Source organism: Mobula hypostoma, chromosome 12, assembly GCF_963921235.1.
Source record: "Mobula hypostoma chromosome 12, sMobHyp1.1, whole genome shotgun sequence".
Classification (NCBI taxonomy): Eukaryota; Metazoa; Chordata; class Chondrichthyes; order Myliobatiformes; family Myliobatidae; genus Mobula; species Mobula hypostoma.
In genome coordinates this window covers 1261471-1274535 of record NC_086108.1, presented here as the reverse complement: position 1 = coordinate 1274535, position 13065 = coordinate 1261471, and positions in this window count along the sequence as shown.

The window sequence follows — 13065 nt, the reverse complement described above, 5'->3', positions numbered from 1 at the left end:
TCAGAGGGACAGTACTGAGGGAGTGTCTCATTGTCAGAGAGACAGAACTGAGGGAGTGTCACACTGTCAGAGGGTCAGCACTAAGGGAGTGTCACACTGTCAGAGGGACAGTACTGAGGGAGTGTCTCACAGACGGAGGGACAGTACTAAGGGAGTGTCTCACTCTGGGAGTGACAGTACTGACAGTGTGTCACACTGTCAGATGGTCAGTACTGAGGGTGTGTCACACTGTCAGAGGAACAGTACTGAGGAAGTGTCTCACTGTCAGATGGACAGAACTGAGGGAGTGTCACACTGTCAGAGAGACAGTACTGAGGGAGTGTCACACTGTCAGAGGGACAGAACTGAGGGGTGTCTCACTGTCGGAGGGAAAGTACTGAGGGAGTCTTACACTGTCAGAGGGACAGCACTGAGGGAGTGTCACACTGTCGGAGGAACAGTACTGAGGAAGTGTCTCACTCTTAGAGACAGTACTGAAGGAGTGTCTGACTGTCAGAGGAACGGTACTGAGGGAGTGTCTCACTGTCAGAGGGATGGTACTGAGGGAGTGTCACACTGTCAGAGGGACGTTACTGAGGGAATGTCACACTGTCAGAGGGACAGTACTAAGGGAGTGTCTCACTCTTAGAGACAGTACTGAAGGAGTGTCTGACTGTCAGAGGGATGGTACTGAGGGAGTGTCGGTCTGTCAGAGGGCCAGTACTGAGGGAGTATCTCACTGTCAGAGGGACGGTACTGAGGGAGTATCTCACTGTCAGAAGGACAGTACTGAGTGAGAGTTACACTCTCTGAGGGACAGTACCGAGGGAGTCTCACACTGTCAGAGGTACAGTACTGCGGGATTGTCTCATTCTCAGAGAGACCGTACTGAGGGAGTGTCACACCATCAGAGGGACAGTAATGAGGGAGTGTCTCATTGTCAGAGAGACAGTACTGAGGGATTGTCTCACTGTCGGAGGGAAAGTACTGAGGGAGTCTTACACTGTCAGAGGGACAGCACTGAGGGAGTGTCACACTGTCGGAGGAACAGTACTGAGGAAGTGTCTCACTCTTAGAGACAGTACTGAAGGAGGGTCTGTCTGTCAGAGGAACGGTACTGAGGGAGTGTCTCACTGTCAGAGGGATGGTACTGAGGGAGTGTCACACTGTCAGAGGGACAGTACTGAGGGAATGTCACAGTCAGAGGGACGGTCCTGAGGGAGTGTCACACTGTCAGAGGGACGGTACTGAGGGAATGTCACAGTCAGAGGGACGGTCCTGAGGGAGTGTCACACTGTCAGAGGGACGGTACTGAGGGAGTGTCACACTGTCAGAGGGAGGGTACTGAGGGAGTGTCTCACAGTCGGAGGGACAGTACTAAGGGTGTGTCACACTTTAAGAGTGACAGTACTGAGGGAGTGTCTAACTGTCGGACGGACAGTACTGAGGGAGTGTCACACTGTCAGAGGGACTGTACTGAGGGAGTGTCACACTGTCGGAGGAACAGTACTGAGGAAGTGTCTCACTCTTAGAGACAGTACTGAAGGAGTGTCTGACTGTCAGAGGGACGTTACTGAGGGAGTGTCTCACTGTCAGAGGGACGGTACTGAGGGAATGTCACAGTCAGAGGGACGGTACTGAGGGAGTGTCACACTGTCAGAGGGACGGTACTGAGGGAGTGTCACACTGTCAGAGGGAGGGTAGTGAGGGAGTGTCTCACAGTCGGAGGGACAGTACTAAGGGTGTGTCACACTCTAAGAGTGACAGTACCGAGGGAGTGTCTCACTGTCGGTGGGACCTTACTGAGGGAGTGTTTCACTGTTGGAGGGACAGTACTAAGGGAGAGTCTCACTCTTGGAGGGACAGTACTGAGGGGATGTCTCACTGTCAGAGGGACATTACTGAGGGACTGTCACAGTGTCAGAGGGACAGTACTGAGGAAGTGTCTCACTGTCAGAGGAGCAGTACTAAGTGAGAGTCACACTCTAAGAGTGACAGTACTGAGGGAGTGTCCAACTGTCGGACGGACAGTACTGAGGGAGTGTCACACTGTCAGAGGGACTGTACTGAGGGAGTGGCTCACTGTCGGTGGGACCGTACGGAGGGAGTGTTTCACAGTTGGAGGGACAGTACTAAGGGAGAGTCTCACTCTTGGAGGGACAGTACTGAGGGGATGTCTCACTGTCAGAGGGACATTGCTGAGGGACTGTCACACTGTCAGAGGGACAGTACTGAGGAAGTGTCTCACTGTCAGAAGAGCAGTACTAAGTGAGAGTCACACTCTCTGAGGGACAGTACTGAGGGAGTATCACACTGTCAGAGAGACCACACGGAAGGAGTGCCTCACTGTCAGAGGGACAGTACTGAGGGAGTGTCACACGTCAGGGGTACAGTACTGAGGGAGTGTTTCACAGTCAGAGGGACTGTACTAAGGGAGAGTCACACTCTCAGAGGGACAGTACTGAGGGAATGTCACAGTCAGAGGGACAGTACTGAGGGAGTGTCTCACGGTCAGAGGGACCGTACGGAGGGAGTGTCTCACTGTCAGAGGGACAATACTGACTGAGTGTCTCACAGTCGGAGGGACAGTAGTAAGGGAGTGACTCACTCACGTAGGGACAGTACTGATGGAGTGTCTAACTGTCGGAGGGACAATACTGAGGGAGTGTCACACTGCCAGAAGGACAGTACTGAGGGGGTGTCTCACTGTCAGAGGGACAGGACTGAGGGAGAGTCACACTGTCAGAGGGAAAGTGCGGACGGAGTGTCACACCATCAGAGGGACAGAACTGAGGGAGAGTCACACTGTCAGAGGGACAGGACTGAGGGAGAGTCACACTGTCAGAGGGAAAGTGCGGACGGAGTGTCACACCATCAGAGGGATGGCACTAAGGGAATGTCAAACTGTTAGAGGGACAGTACTGACGGAGTGCGTGACTGTCAGAGAGCAGTACTGAGGGAGTGTCTGACAGTCATATGAACAGTACTGAGGGACTGACACACTTTCAGAGGGACAGTACTCGGGGAATGTTCATTATCAGAGAGACGGTACTGAGAGAGTGCCACACTCTTAGATGGACAGTACTGCGAGAGCGTCTCACTGTCGGAGGGACAGTACTGAGGGAGTGTCTCACTCTCAGAGGGACTGTACTGAGGGAGAGTCACTCTGTCTGAGGGACCATACTGAGTGAGTGTCTCTCTGTCAGAGGGACAGAACTGAGGGAGTGTCTCACTGCAAACAGACAGAACTGAGGTAGTGTCTCACTATCAGAAAGACAGTGGTGAGGGAGTGTCTCACTGTCAGAGGGACAGTACTGAGTGAGTGACACACTGTCAGAGGGACAGTACTGACGGAGTGTTTCACAGTCAGAGGGACAGTACTGGGGGAGTGTCTCACAGTCAGAGGGACAGCAGTGAAGGAGTGTCACACTGTCAGAGGGACCGTACTGAGGGTGTGTCAAACAGTCAGACGGACAGTACTGATGGAGTCACTCACTGTCAGAGGGACAGCACTGAGGGAGTGTCACTCTTTCAGGGGGACAGTACTGAGTGAGTGCACACTGTCAGAGGGTCAGTGCTGAGGGAGTGTCTCACTGTCGGTGGGACAGTACTGAGGGAGTGTCACACTGTCAGAGGGACAGTGCTGAGGGAGTGTCTCACTGTCGGAGGGACAGTACTGAGTGAGTGCACACTGTCAGAGGGACAGTACTGAGGGAGTGTCTCACTGTCAGATGGACAGTACTGAGGGAGTGTCTCACTGTCAAAGGGACCGTACCGAAGGAGTGTCTCACTGTCCAAGCGAGAGTACTAGGGGAGTGTCTTACTGTCAGAGGACAGTACTGAGTATGTGTCACTCTGTCAGAGGGAGAGTACTCAGAGAGTATCTCACTGCAGAGGTACAGTACTGAGGGAGTGTCTCACAGTCGGAGGGACAGCACTCAGGGAATATCACACTGTCAGAGGGACAGTACTGAGGGCGTGGTCACACCATCAGAGAGACGGTACTAAGGGAGTGTCACGCCGTCAGAGGGGCGGTACTGAGAGAATGTCACATTCTCAGAGGGAGGGTACAGGCGGAGAGTTTCACTGTCAGAGGGCCATTACAGAGGGAGTGCCTGACTGTCAGAGGGACAATCCCGAGGGAATGTCAAACTGTCAGAGGGACAGTACTGAGGCAGTGTCTCACTGTCAGAGAAACTGTGCTGAGGGAGTGTCTCACTGTCAGAGGGACAGTACTGAGGGAGTGTCACACTGTCAGAGGGACAGTACTGAGTGAGTGCACACTGTCAGAGTGACAGTACTGAGGGAGTGTCACACTGTCAGAGGGACAGAACTGAGGGAGTGTCACACTGTCAGAGGGACAGTACTGAGTGAGTGCACACTGTCAGAGGGACAGTACTGAGGGAGTGTCACACTGTCAGAGGGACAGTACTGAGGGAGTGTCACACTGTCAGAGGGACAGAACTGAGGGAGTGTCACACTGTCAGAGGGACAGTGCTGAGGGGGTGTCTCACTGTCGGAGGAACAGTACTGAGTGAGTGCACACTGTCAGAGGGACAGGACTGAGGGAGTGTCACACTGTCAGAGGGACAGAACTGAGGGAGTGTTACACTGTCAGAGGGACAGTACTGAGGAAGTGTCACACCGTCAGTGGGTCGGTACTGAGGGAGTGTCACACTGTCAGACGGACAGTTCTTAGGGTGTGTCACACTGTCGAAGGGACAGTACTGAGGGATTGTCAGGCTGTCAGTGGGACAGTACTGAGGGAGTCTCTCACTGTCAAAGGGACCGTACCGATGGAGTGTCTCACTGTCCGATCGAGAGTATTAGGGGGGTGTCATACTGTCAGAGAACAGTACTGCGAATGTGTCACTCTGTCAGAGGGACAGTACTCAGGGAGTATCTCACTGCAGAGGTACAGTACTGAGGGAGTGTCTCACAGTCGGAGGGACAGCACTCAGGGAATATCACACTGTCAGAGGGACGGTACTGACTGAGTGTCACACTGTCAGTACTGTGGGAGTATCTCACAGTCAGATGAAAAGTACTAAGGAAGTGTCTCACTGTCAGTGGTATACTACTGAGTGAGTGCCTCACCGTCAGAGGGACGGTACTGAGGGAATGTCACACTCTCAGAGGGAGAGTACAAGCGGAGAGTTTCACTGTCAGAGGGACATTACAGAGGGAGTGCCTGACTGTAAGAGGGACATTCTCGAGGGAATGTCAAACTGTCGGAGGGACAGTGCTGAGGGAGTCTCGCACTGTCAGAGGGACAGAACTGAGGGAAGGTCTCACTTTCAGAGGGACTGTACTCTGGGAGGATCTCACTGTCGGAGGGACTGTAGTAAGGCAGTGTTTCACTCTTGCAGGGACAGTACAGAGAGAAAGTAGCACTGTCAGAGAGACAGTACTGAGGGAGTGTCACACCGTCAGAGGGATAGTACTGAGGGAGTGTCTCACAGTCAGAGCTACGGTACAGAGGGAGAGTCTCACTGTCAGAAGGACCGTACCGAGGGAGTGTCTCAAGGTCAGAGCAAGACTACTGGGGAGTGTCTCACTGTCAGAGGTACAGTACTGAGGGAGTATCTCACAGTCGGAGGGACAGCTCTGAGGGAATATCACACTGTCAGAGGGACAGAACTGACCGAGTGACACACTGTCAGAGGGACGGGACTGAGGGAATGTCACACTGTCAGAGGGACAGTACTGACGGTGTGTCACATTGTCAGAGGGACAGCACTGAGGGAAGGTCTCACTGTCAGAAGGACCGTACCGAGGGAGTGTCTCAAGGTCAGAGCTAGACTACTGGGGGAGTGTCTCACTGTCAGAGGTACAGTACTGAGGGAGTATCTCACAGTCGGAGGAACAGCTCTGAGGGAATATCACACTGTCAGAGGGACAGTACTGACCGAGTGACACACTGTCAGAGGGACAGGACTGAGGGAGTGTCTCGCTGTCAGAGGGACAGTACTGAGGGAGTGTCACACTGTCAGGGGTATACTACTGACGGTGTGACTCGCTGTCAGAAGGAGAGTACTGAGGGAGTGTCACACTGTCAGAGGGACAGTACTGACGGATTGTCACACTGTCAGAGGAACAGCACTGAAGGAGGGTCTCACTGTCAGAGGGACTGTACTCTGGGAGTATCTCACTGTCAGATGTACAGTACTGAGGGAGTGTCACACTGTCAGAAGGACAGTGCTGAGGGAGTGTCACACTGTCAGAAGGACAGTGCTGAGGGAGTGTCTCACTGTCAGATGCACAGTACTGAGGGAGTGTCACACTGTCAGAAGGACAGTGCTGAGGGAGTGTCTCACAGTCGGAGGGACAGCACTGAGGGAATATCACACCGTCAGATGGACGGTACTGAGGGAGTGTCTCACTGTCAGAGGGACAGTACTGAGAGAGCGTCTCACTGTCAGATGGATGGTACTGAGGGAGTGTCACACTGTCAGGGAGAGGTACTGAGGGAGTGTCACACTGTCAGAAGGACGGTACTGGGGCAGTGTCACACTGTCAGAGGGACGATACTGATGGAATGTCACATTGTCAGAGGGTTAATACGTAGGGAATATCTCACTGTCCGATGGACAGTACTGAGGGAGTGCCTCACTGTCAGAGGGACAGTACTGAGGGAGTGCCTCACTGTCAGAGGGACAGGACTGAGGGAGTGTCTCACTGTCAGAGGGACAGGACTGAGGTTGTGCCAAACTGTCGATTGGAGAGTATTGAGGGAGTGTCTTACTGTCGGATGGACAGTACTGTGGGACCGTCACACTTTCGGAGGGACAGTACTGGGGGAGTGTCTCACTGTCCGATGGACAGTACTGAGGGAGTATCTCACTGTCAGAGGGACAGAACTGAGGGAGCATTACACTGCGGGAGGGGCAGTACTGAGGGAGTGTCACACTGTCAAATGGACAGTGTGTGTTCGTACATCGTCAACATCGATGAGGACCTCGACACCATTATTGGTGGTGTCGAGACTAGCGCGTGACTTGGATTTAAGTGAGGGAGATTTGGGCAGCATCAGCCTCACTCTCTCTTCCCAATTCCCATCTGGATCCAGTGGCAAGACAGAGTCGAGACGGCGTGAGATGGGACTAGGCGCAGTGGATGACCAGGACGTCTTCTGTATCTTTTCCTGCTCTACACGTTCCTCGACGCTTGTAGAGACCGCTTTCTTGACCGTTGGACCTTCCATTGGTCTCGTCCACTCAATCCACCGGAGTCTGTCTTCACATGCTGGGATAGACAACTCCCTATCTCACTTAAGGTTTGAGACCCGTCGGCTACCCTCACCTGGTTTTGCCGGCTTGTCGAAGCCATTGCCCGTGGTGTGGCCGCTGTCGCATGCAAACAGCTACGGGGAGCCAAAGGTGAGAGCTGAGTGCCAGGTGGGGACCAAAGGTGGACTAAACGCCTTGAAAAGGACAGTACTGGGGGAGAGTCACACTGTTAGAGGGACGGAACTGAGGGAGTACCTCACTGTCAGAGGGACATTACTGAGTGAGTGCACACTGTCAGACAGACAGTACTGAGGGAGTGTCACACTGTCAGACGGACAGTACTGAGGGAGTGTCACACTGTCGGAGGGACAGTACTGAGGGAGTGTCACGCTGTCTGATGGACAGTACTGAGGGAGTGTCTCACTGTCAGAGGGACAGTCCTGAGGGAGTGTCACACTGTCAGAGGGACATTACTAAGGGAGTGTCACACTGTCAGAGGGACAGTACTGAGGGAGTGTCTCACTGTCGGAGGGAGAGTACTGGTGGACAGTCTCACTGTCAGAGGGTCATTACTGAGAGCGTGTCTCTCTGTCAGAGGGACAGTACTGATTGAGTGCAGACTTGTCAGAGGGACAGTACTAAGGGAGTGTCACACTGTCAGCGGGACAGTACTGAGTGAGTGTCAGATGTCAGAGGGACGGTGCTGAGGGAGTGTCACACTGTCAGCGGGACAGTACTGAGTGAGTGTCAGATGTCAGAGGGACGGTGCTGAGGGAGTGTCTCATTGTCAGAGGGACAGTATGTTGGGAGTGTCTCACTGTCAGCGGGACTGTACTGAGGGAGTGAAACACCGTCAGAGGGACAGTACTGAGGGAGTACAACACTGTCAGAGCGGCAGTACTGAGGGAGTGTCACACTGTCAGAGGGACGGTACAGAGGGAGCGTCTCACTGTCGGAAGGACCGTACCGAGGGAGTGTCTCAATGTCAGGAGGAGAGTACTGGGGGAGTGTCACACTGTCAGAGGGACAGTACTGACCGAGTGTCACACTTTCAGAGGGACAGTAGTGAGGGAGTGTCTCACTCTCAGAGGAATGGTACGGAGGGACTGTCACACCGTCAGAGGGACGGTACTGAGGGAGTGTCTCACTGTCAGAGGGACGGTACTGAGGGAATGTTACACTGTCAGAAGGAGAGTACAGGCGGAGAGTCTCACTGTGAGAGGGACATTCCCGAGGGAGTGTCAAACTGTCAGAGGAACAGTACTGAGGGAGTGTCACACTGTCAGAGGGAGAGTACTGGTGGACAGTCTCACTGTCAGAGGGTCATTACTGAGAGCGTGTCTCCTTGTCAGAGGGACAGCACTGAGTGAGTGTCTCACTGTCAGAGGGACAGTACTGAGGGAGTGTCACACTGTCAGAGGGACAGTACGTTGGGAGTGTCACGCTGTCAGAGGGACAGTACTGAGGGAGTGTTTCACTGTCAGAGGTACAGTACTGAGGGAGTGTCACACTGTCAGAGGGACAGTACGTTGGGAGTGTCACGCTGTCGGAGGGACAGTACTGAGGGAATGTCACACTGTCAGAGGCACAGTAAAGAGGGATCGTCTCTCTGTCGGAGGGACCGTACCGAGCGAGTGTCTCACTGTCAGAAGGAGAGTACCGAGGGAGTATCTCACTGTCAGAGGGACAGTACTGAAAGAGTGTCTCACAGTCGGAGGGATTGCACTGAGGGAATTACACACTGTCAGTGGGACCGTACTGAGTGAGTGTCTCACCGTGAGAGGGACAGTACAGAGGGAGTGTCTCACTGTCAGAGGGATCGTACTGAGGGAGTGTCTCAATATCAGTGTGACTGTACTGAGGGAGTGCCTCACTGTCGGAGGGACAGTACTAACGGAGTGTCACACAGTCTGAGGGACAGAACTGAGCGAGCTTCTCACTATCAAAGGGACAGTACTGAAGAAGTGTCACACTGTCAGAGGGAGAGTACTGGTGGACAGTCTCACTGTCAGAGGGTCATTACTGAGAGCGTGTCTCTCTGTCAGAGGGACAGCACTGAGTGAGTGCAGACTGTCAGAGGGACAGTACTAAGGGAGTGTCTCACTGTCAGAGGGACAGTACTGAGGGAGACTCTCATTGTCGGAGGGACAGAACTGAGGAATTTCACACAGTCAGAGGGAAGGTAATGAGGGAGTGTCTCACTGTCAGAGGGACAGTATTCAGGGAGTGTCTCACTGTCAGACGGACAGTACTGAGGGAGTGCCTCACAGTCAGGGAGCCAGTACTGAAGGAGTGTCACACTGTCAGAGGGACCTTACTGAGGGACTGTCACTGTCAGAGGGTCAGTACTGAGGGAGCGTCTCACTGTCAGAGGGACTGTACTGAGAGAATGTCTCACTGTCAGAGGGACCGGACTGAGGGAGTGTCAGACTGTCAGAGGGTCAGTACTGAGGGAGTACCACACTGTCAGAGGGACATTGCTGAGGGAGTGTAACACCGTCAGATGGACTGTACTGAAGTAGTGTCACACTGTCAGAGGGACAGTATTCAGGGAGTGTCTCACTGTCAGACGGACAGTACTGAGGGAGTGCCTCACAGTCAGGGAGCCAGTACTGAAGGAGTGTCACACTGTCAGAGGGACCTTACTGAGGGACTGTCACTGTCAGAGGGTCAGTACTGAGGGAGCGTCTCACTGTCAGAGGGACTGTACTGAGAGAATGTCTCACTGTCAGAGGGACCGGACTGAGGGAGTGTCAGACTGTCAGAGGGTCAGTACTGAGGGAGTACCACACTGTCAGAGGGACATTGCTGAGGGAGTGTAACACCGTCAGATGGACTGTACTGAAGTAGTGTCACACTGTCAGAGGGACAGTAGTGAGGGAGTGACTCCCTGTCAGAGGGACAGTAGTGAGGGAGTATCTCACTGTCAGAGGGACAGTACTGAGGGAATATTACACTGTCAGAGGGAGAGTACAGGCGGAGAGTCTCACAGTCAGAGGGACATTCCCGAGGGAGTGTCTCACTGTCAGAGGCTCATTACTGAGAGCGTGTCTCCCTGTCAGAGGGACAGTACTGAGTGAGTGCAGACTGTCAGAGGGACAGTACTGAGGGTGTATCCCACTGTTGGAGGGACAGTAGTGAGGGAGTGTCTCACTGTCGGAGGGACAGTACTGAGCGAGTGCCTCACTGTCAGAGGGACTGTACTGAGGGAATGGTTAACTTTCGGAGGGACAGTACTGAGGGATTGTCTCAGCCTCGGATGGACATTACTGACGGACCGTGCCACTGTTGGAGGGAGAGTACTGAGGGAGTGTCACACTGTCAGAGGGACATTACTAAGGGAGTGTCACACTGTGAGAGGGACAATACTGAGGGAGTGTCACACTCTCAGAGGTGTGGTACTTGGGGAGTGTCCCTGTCAGAGGGACTGTATCGAGGGGGTGCCTCGCCGTCAGAGGGACTGTACCGAGGGAGCATCACACTGTCAGTGGGACAGTACAGAGGGAGTTTCTCACTGTCAAAGGGACAGGACTGAGGGAGAGTCACACAGTCAGAGGGACAGTACTGAGGGGCCGTCACACTGTCGGAGGGACAGTACTGAGGGAGAGTCACACAGTCGGAGGGACAGTACTGAGGGAGTGCCTCACAGTCAGGGAGCCAGTACTGAAGGAGTGTCACACTGTCAGAGGGACCTTACTGAGGGACTGTCACTGTCAGAGGGTCAGTACTGAGGGAGCGTCTCACTGTCAGAGGGACTGTACTGAGAGAATGTCTCACTGTCAGAGGGACCGGACTGAGGGAGTGTCAGACTGTCAGAGGGTCAGTACTGAGGGAGTACCACACTGTCAGAGGGACATTGCTGAGGGAGTGTAACACCGTCAGATGGACTGTACTGAAGTAGTGTCACACTGTCAGAGGGACAGTAGTGAGGGAGTGTCTCCCTGTCAGAGGGACAGTAGTGAGGGAGTATCTCACTGTCAGAGGGACAGTACTGAAGGAGTGTCTGACTGTCAGAGGGACGGTACTGAGGGAGTGTCTCACTGTCAGAGGGATGGTACTGAGGGAGTGTCACACTGTCAGAGGGACGGTACTGAGGGAATGTCACACTGTCAGAGGGACAGTACTAAGGGAGTGTCTCACTCTTAGAGACAGTACTGAAGGAGTGTCTGACTGTCAGAGGGACGGTACTGAGGGAGTGTCGGTCTGTCAGAGGGCCAGTACTGAGGGAGTATCTCACTGTCAGAGGGACGGTACTGAGGGAGTATCTCACTGTCAGAAGGACAGTACTGAGTGAGAGTTACACTCTCTGAGGGACAGTACCGAGGGAGTCTCACACTGTCAGAGGTACAGTACTGCGGGATTGTCTCATTCTCAGAGAGACCGTACTGAGGGAGTGTCACACCATCAGAGGGACAGTAATGAGGGAGTGTCTCATTGTCAGAGAGACAGTACTGAGGGATTGTCTCACTGTCGGAGGGAAAGTACTGAGGGAGTCTTACACTGTCAGAGGGACAGCACTGAGGGAGTGTCACACTGTCGGAGGAACAGTACTGAGGAAGTGTCTCACTCTTAGAGACAGTACTGAAGGAGGGTCTGTCTGTCAGAGGAACGGTACTGAGGGAGTGTCTCACTGTCAGAGGGATGGTACTGAGGGAGTGTCACACTGTCAGAGGGACAGTACTGAGGGAATGTCACAGTCAGAGGGACGGTCCTGAGGGAGTGTCACACTGTCAGAGGGACGGTACTGAGGGAGTGTCACACTGTCAGAGGGAGGGTACTGAGGGAGTGTCTCACAGTCGGAGGGACAGTACTAAGGGTGTGTCACACTTTAAGAGTGACAGTACTGAGGGAGTGTCTAACTGTCGGACGGACAGTACTGAGGGAGTGTCACACTGTCAGAGGGACTGTACTGAGGGAGTGTCTCACTGTCGGTGGGACCGTACTGAGGGAGTGTTTCACAGTTGGAGGGACAGTACTAAGGGAGAGTCTCACTCTTGGAGGGACAGTACTGAGGGGATGTCTCACTGTCAGAGGGACAGTACTGAGTGAGAGTCACACTCTCTGAGGGACAGTACCGAGGGAGTCTCACACTGTCAGAGGTACAGTACTGCGGGATTGTCTCATTCTCAGAGAGACCATACTGAGGGAGTGTCACACCATCAGAGGGACAGTAATGAGGGAGTGTCTCATTGTCAGAGAGACCGTACTGAGGGTTTGTCTCACTGTCGGAGGGAAAGTACTGAGGGAGTCTTACACTGTCAGAGGGACAGCACTGAGGGAGTGTCACACTGTCGGAGGAACAGTACTGAGGAAGTGTCTCACTCTTAGAGACAGTACTGAAGGAGTGTCTGACTGTCAGAGGGACGTTACTGAGGGAGTGTCTCACTGTCAGAGGGACGGTACTGAGGGAATGTCACAGTCAGAGGGACGGTACTGAGGGAGTGTCACACTGTCAGAGGGACGGTACTGAGGGAGTGTCACACTGTCAGAGGGAGGGTAGTGAGGGAGTGTCTCACAGTCGGAGGGACAGTACTAAGGGTGTGTCACACTCTAAGAGTGACAGTACCGAGGGAGTGTCTCACTGTCGGTGGGACCTTACTGAGGGAGTGTTTCACTGTTGGAGGGACAGTACTAAGGGAGAGTCTCACTCTTGGAGGGACAGTACTGAGGGGATGTCTCACTGTCAGAGGGACATTACTGAGGGACTGTCACAGTGTCAGAGGGACAGTACTGAGGAAGTGTCTCACTGTCAGAGGAGCAGTACTAAGTGAGAGTCACACTCTAAGAGTGACAGTACTGAGGGAGTGTCCAACTGTCGGACGGACAGTACTGAGGGAGTGTCACACTGTCAGAGGGA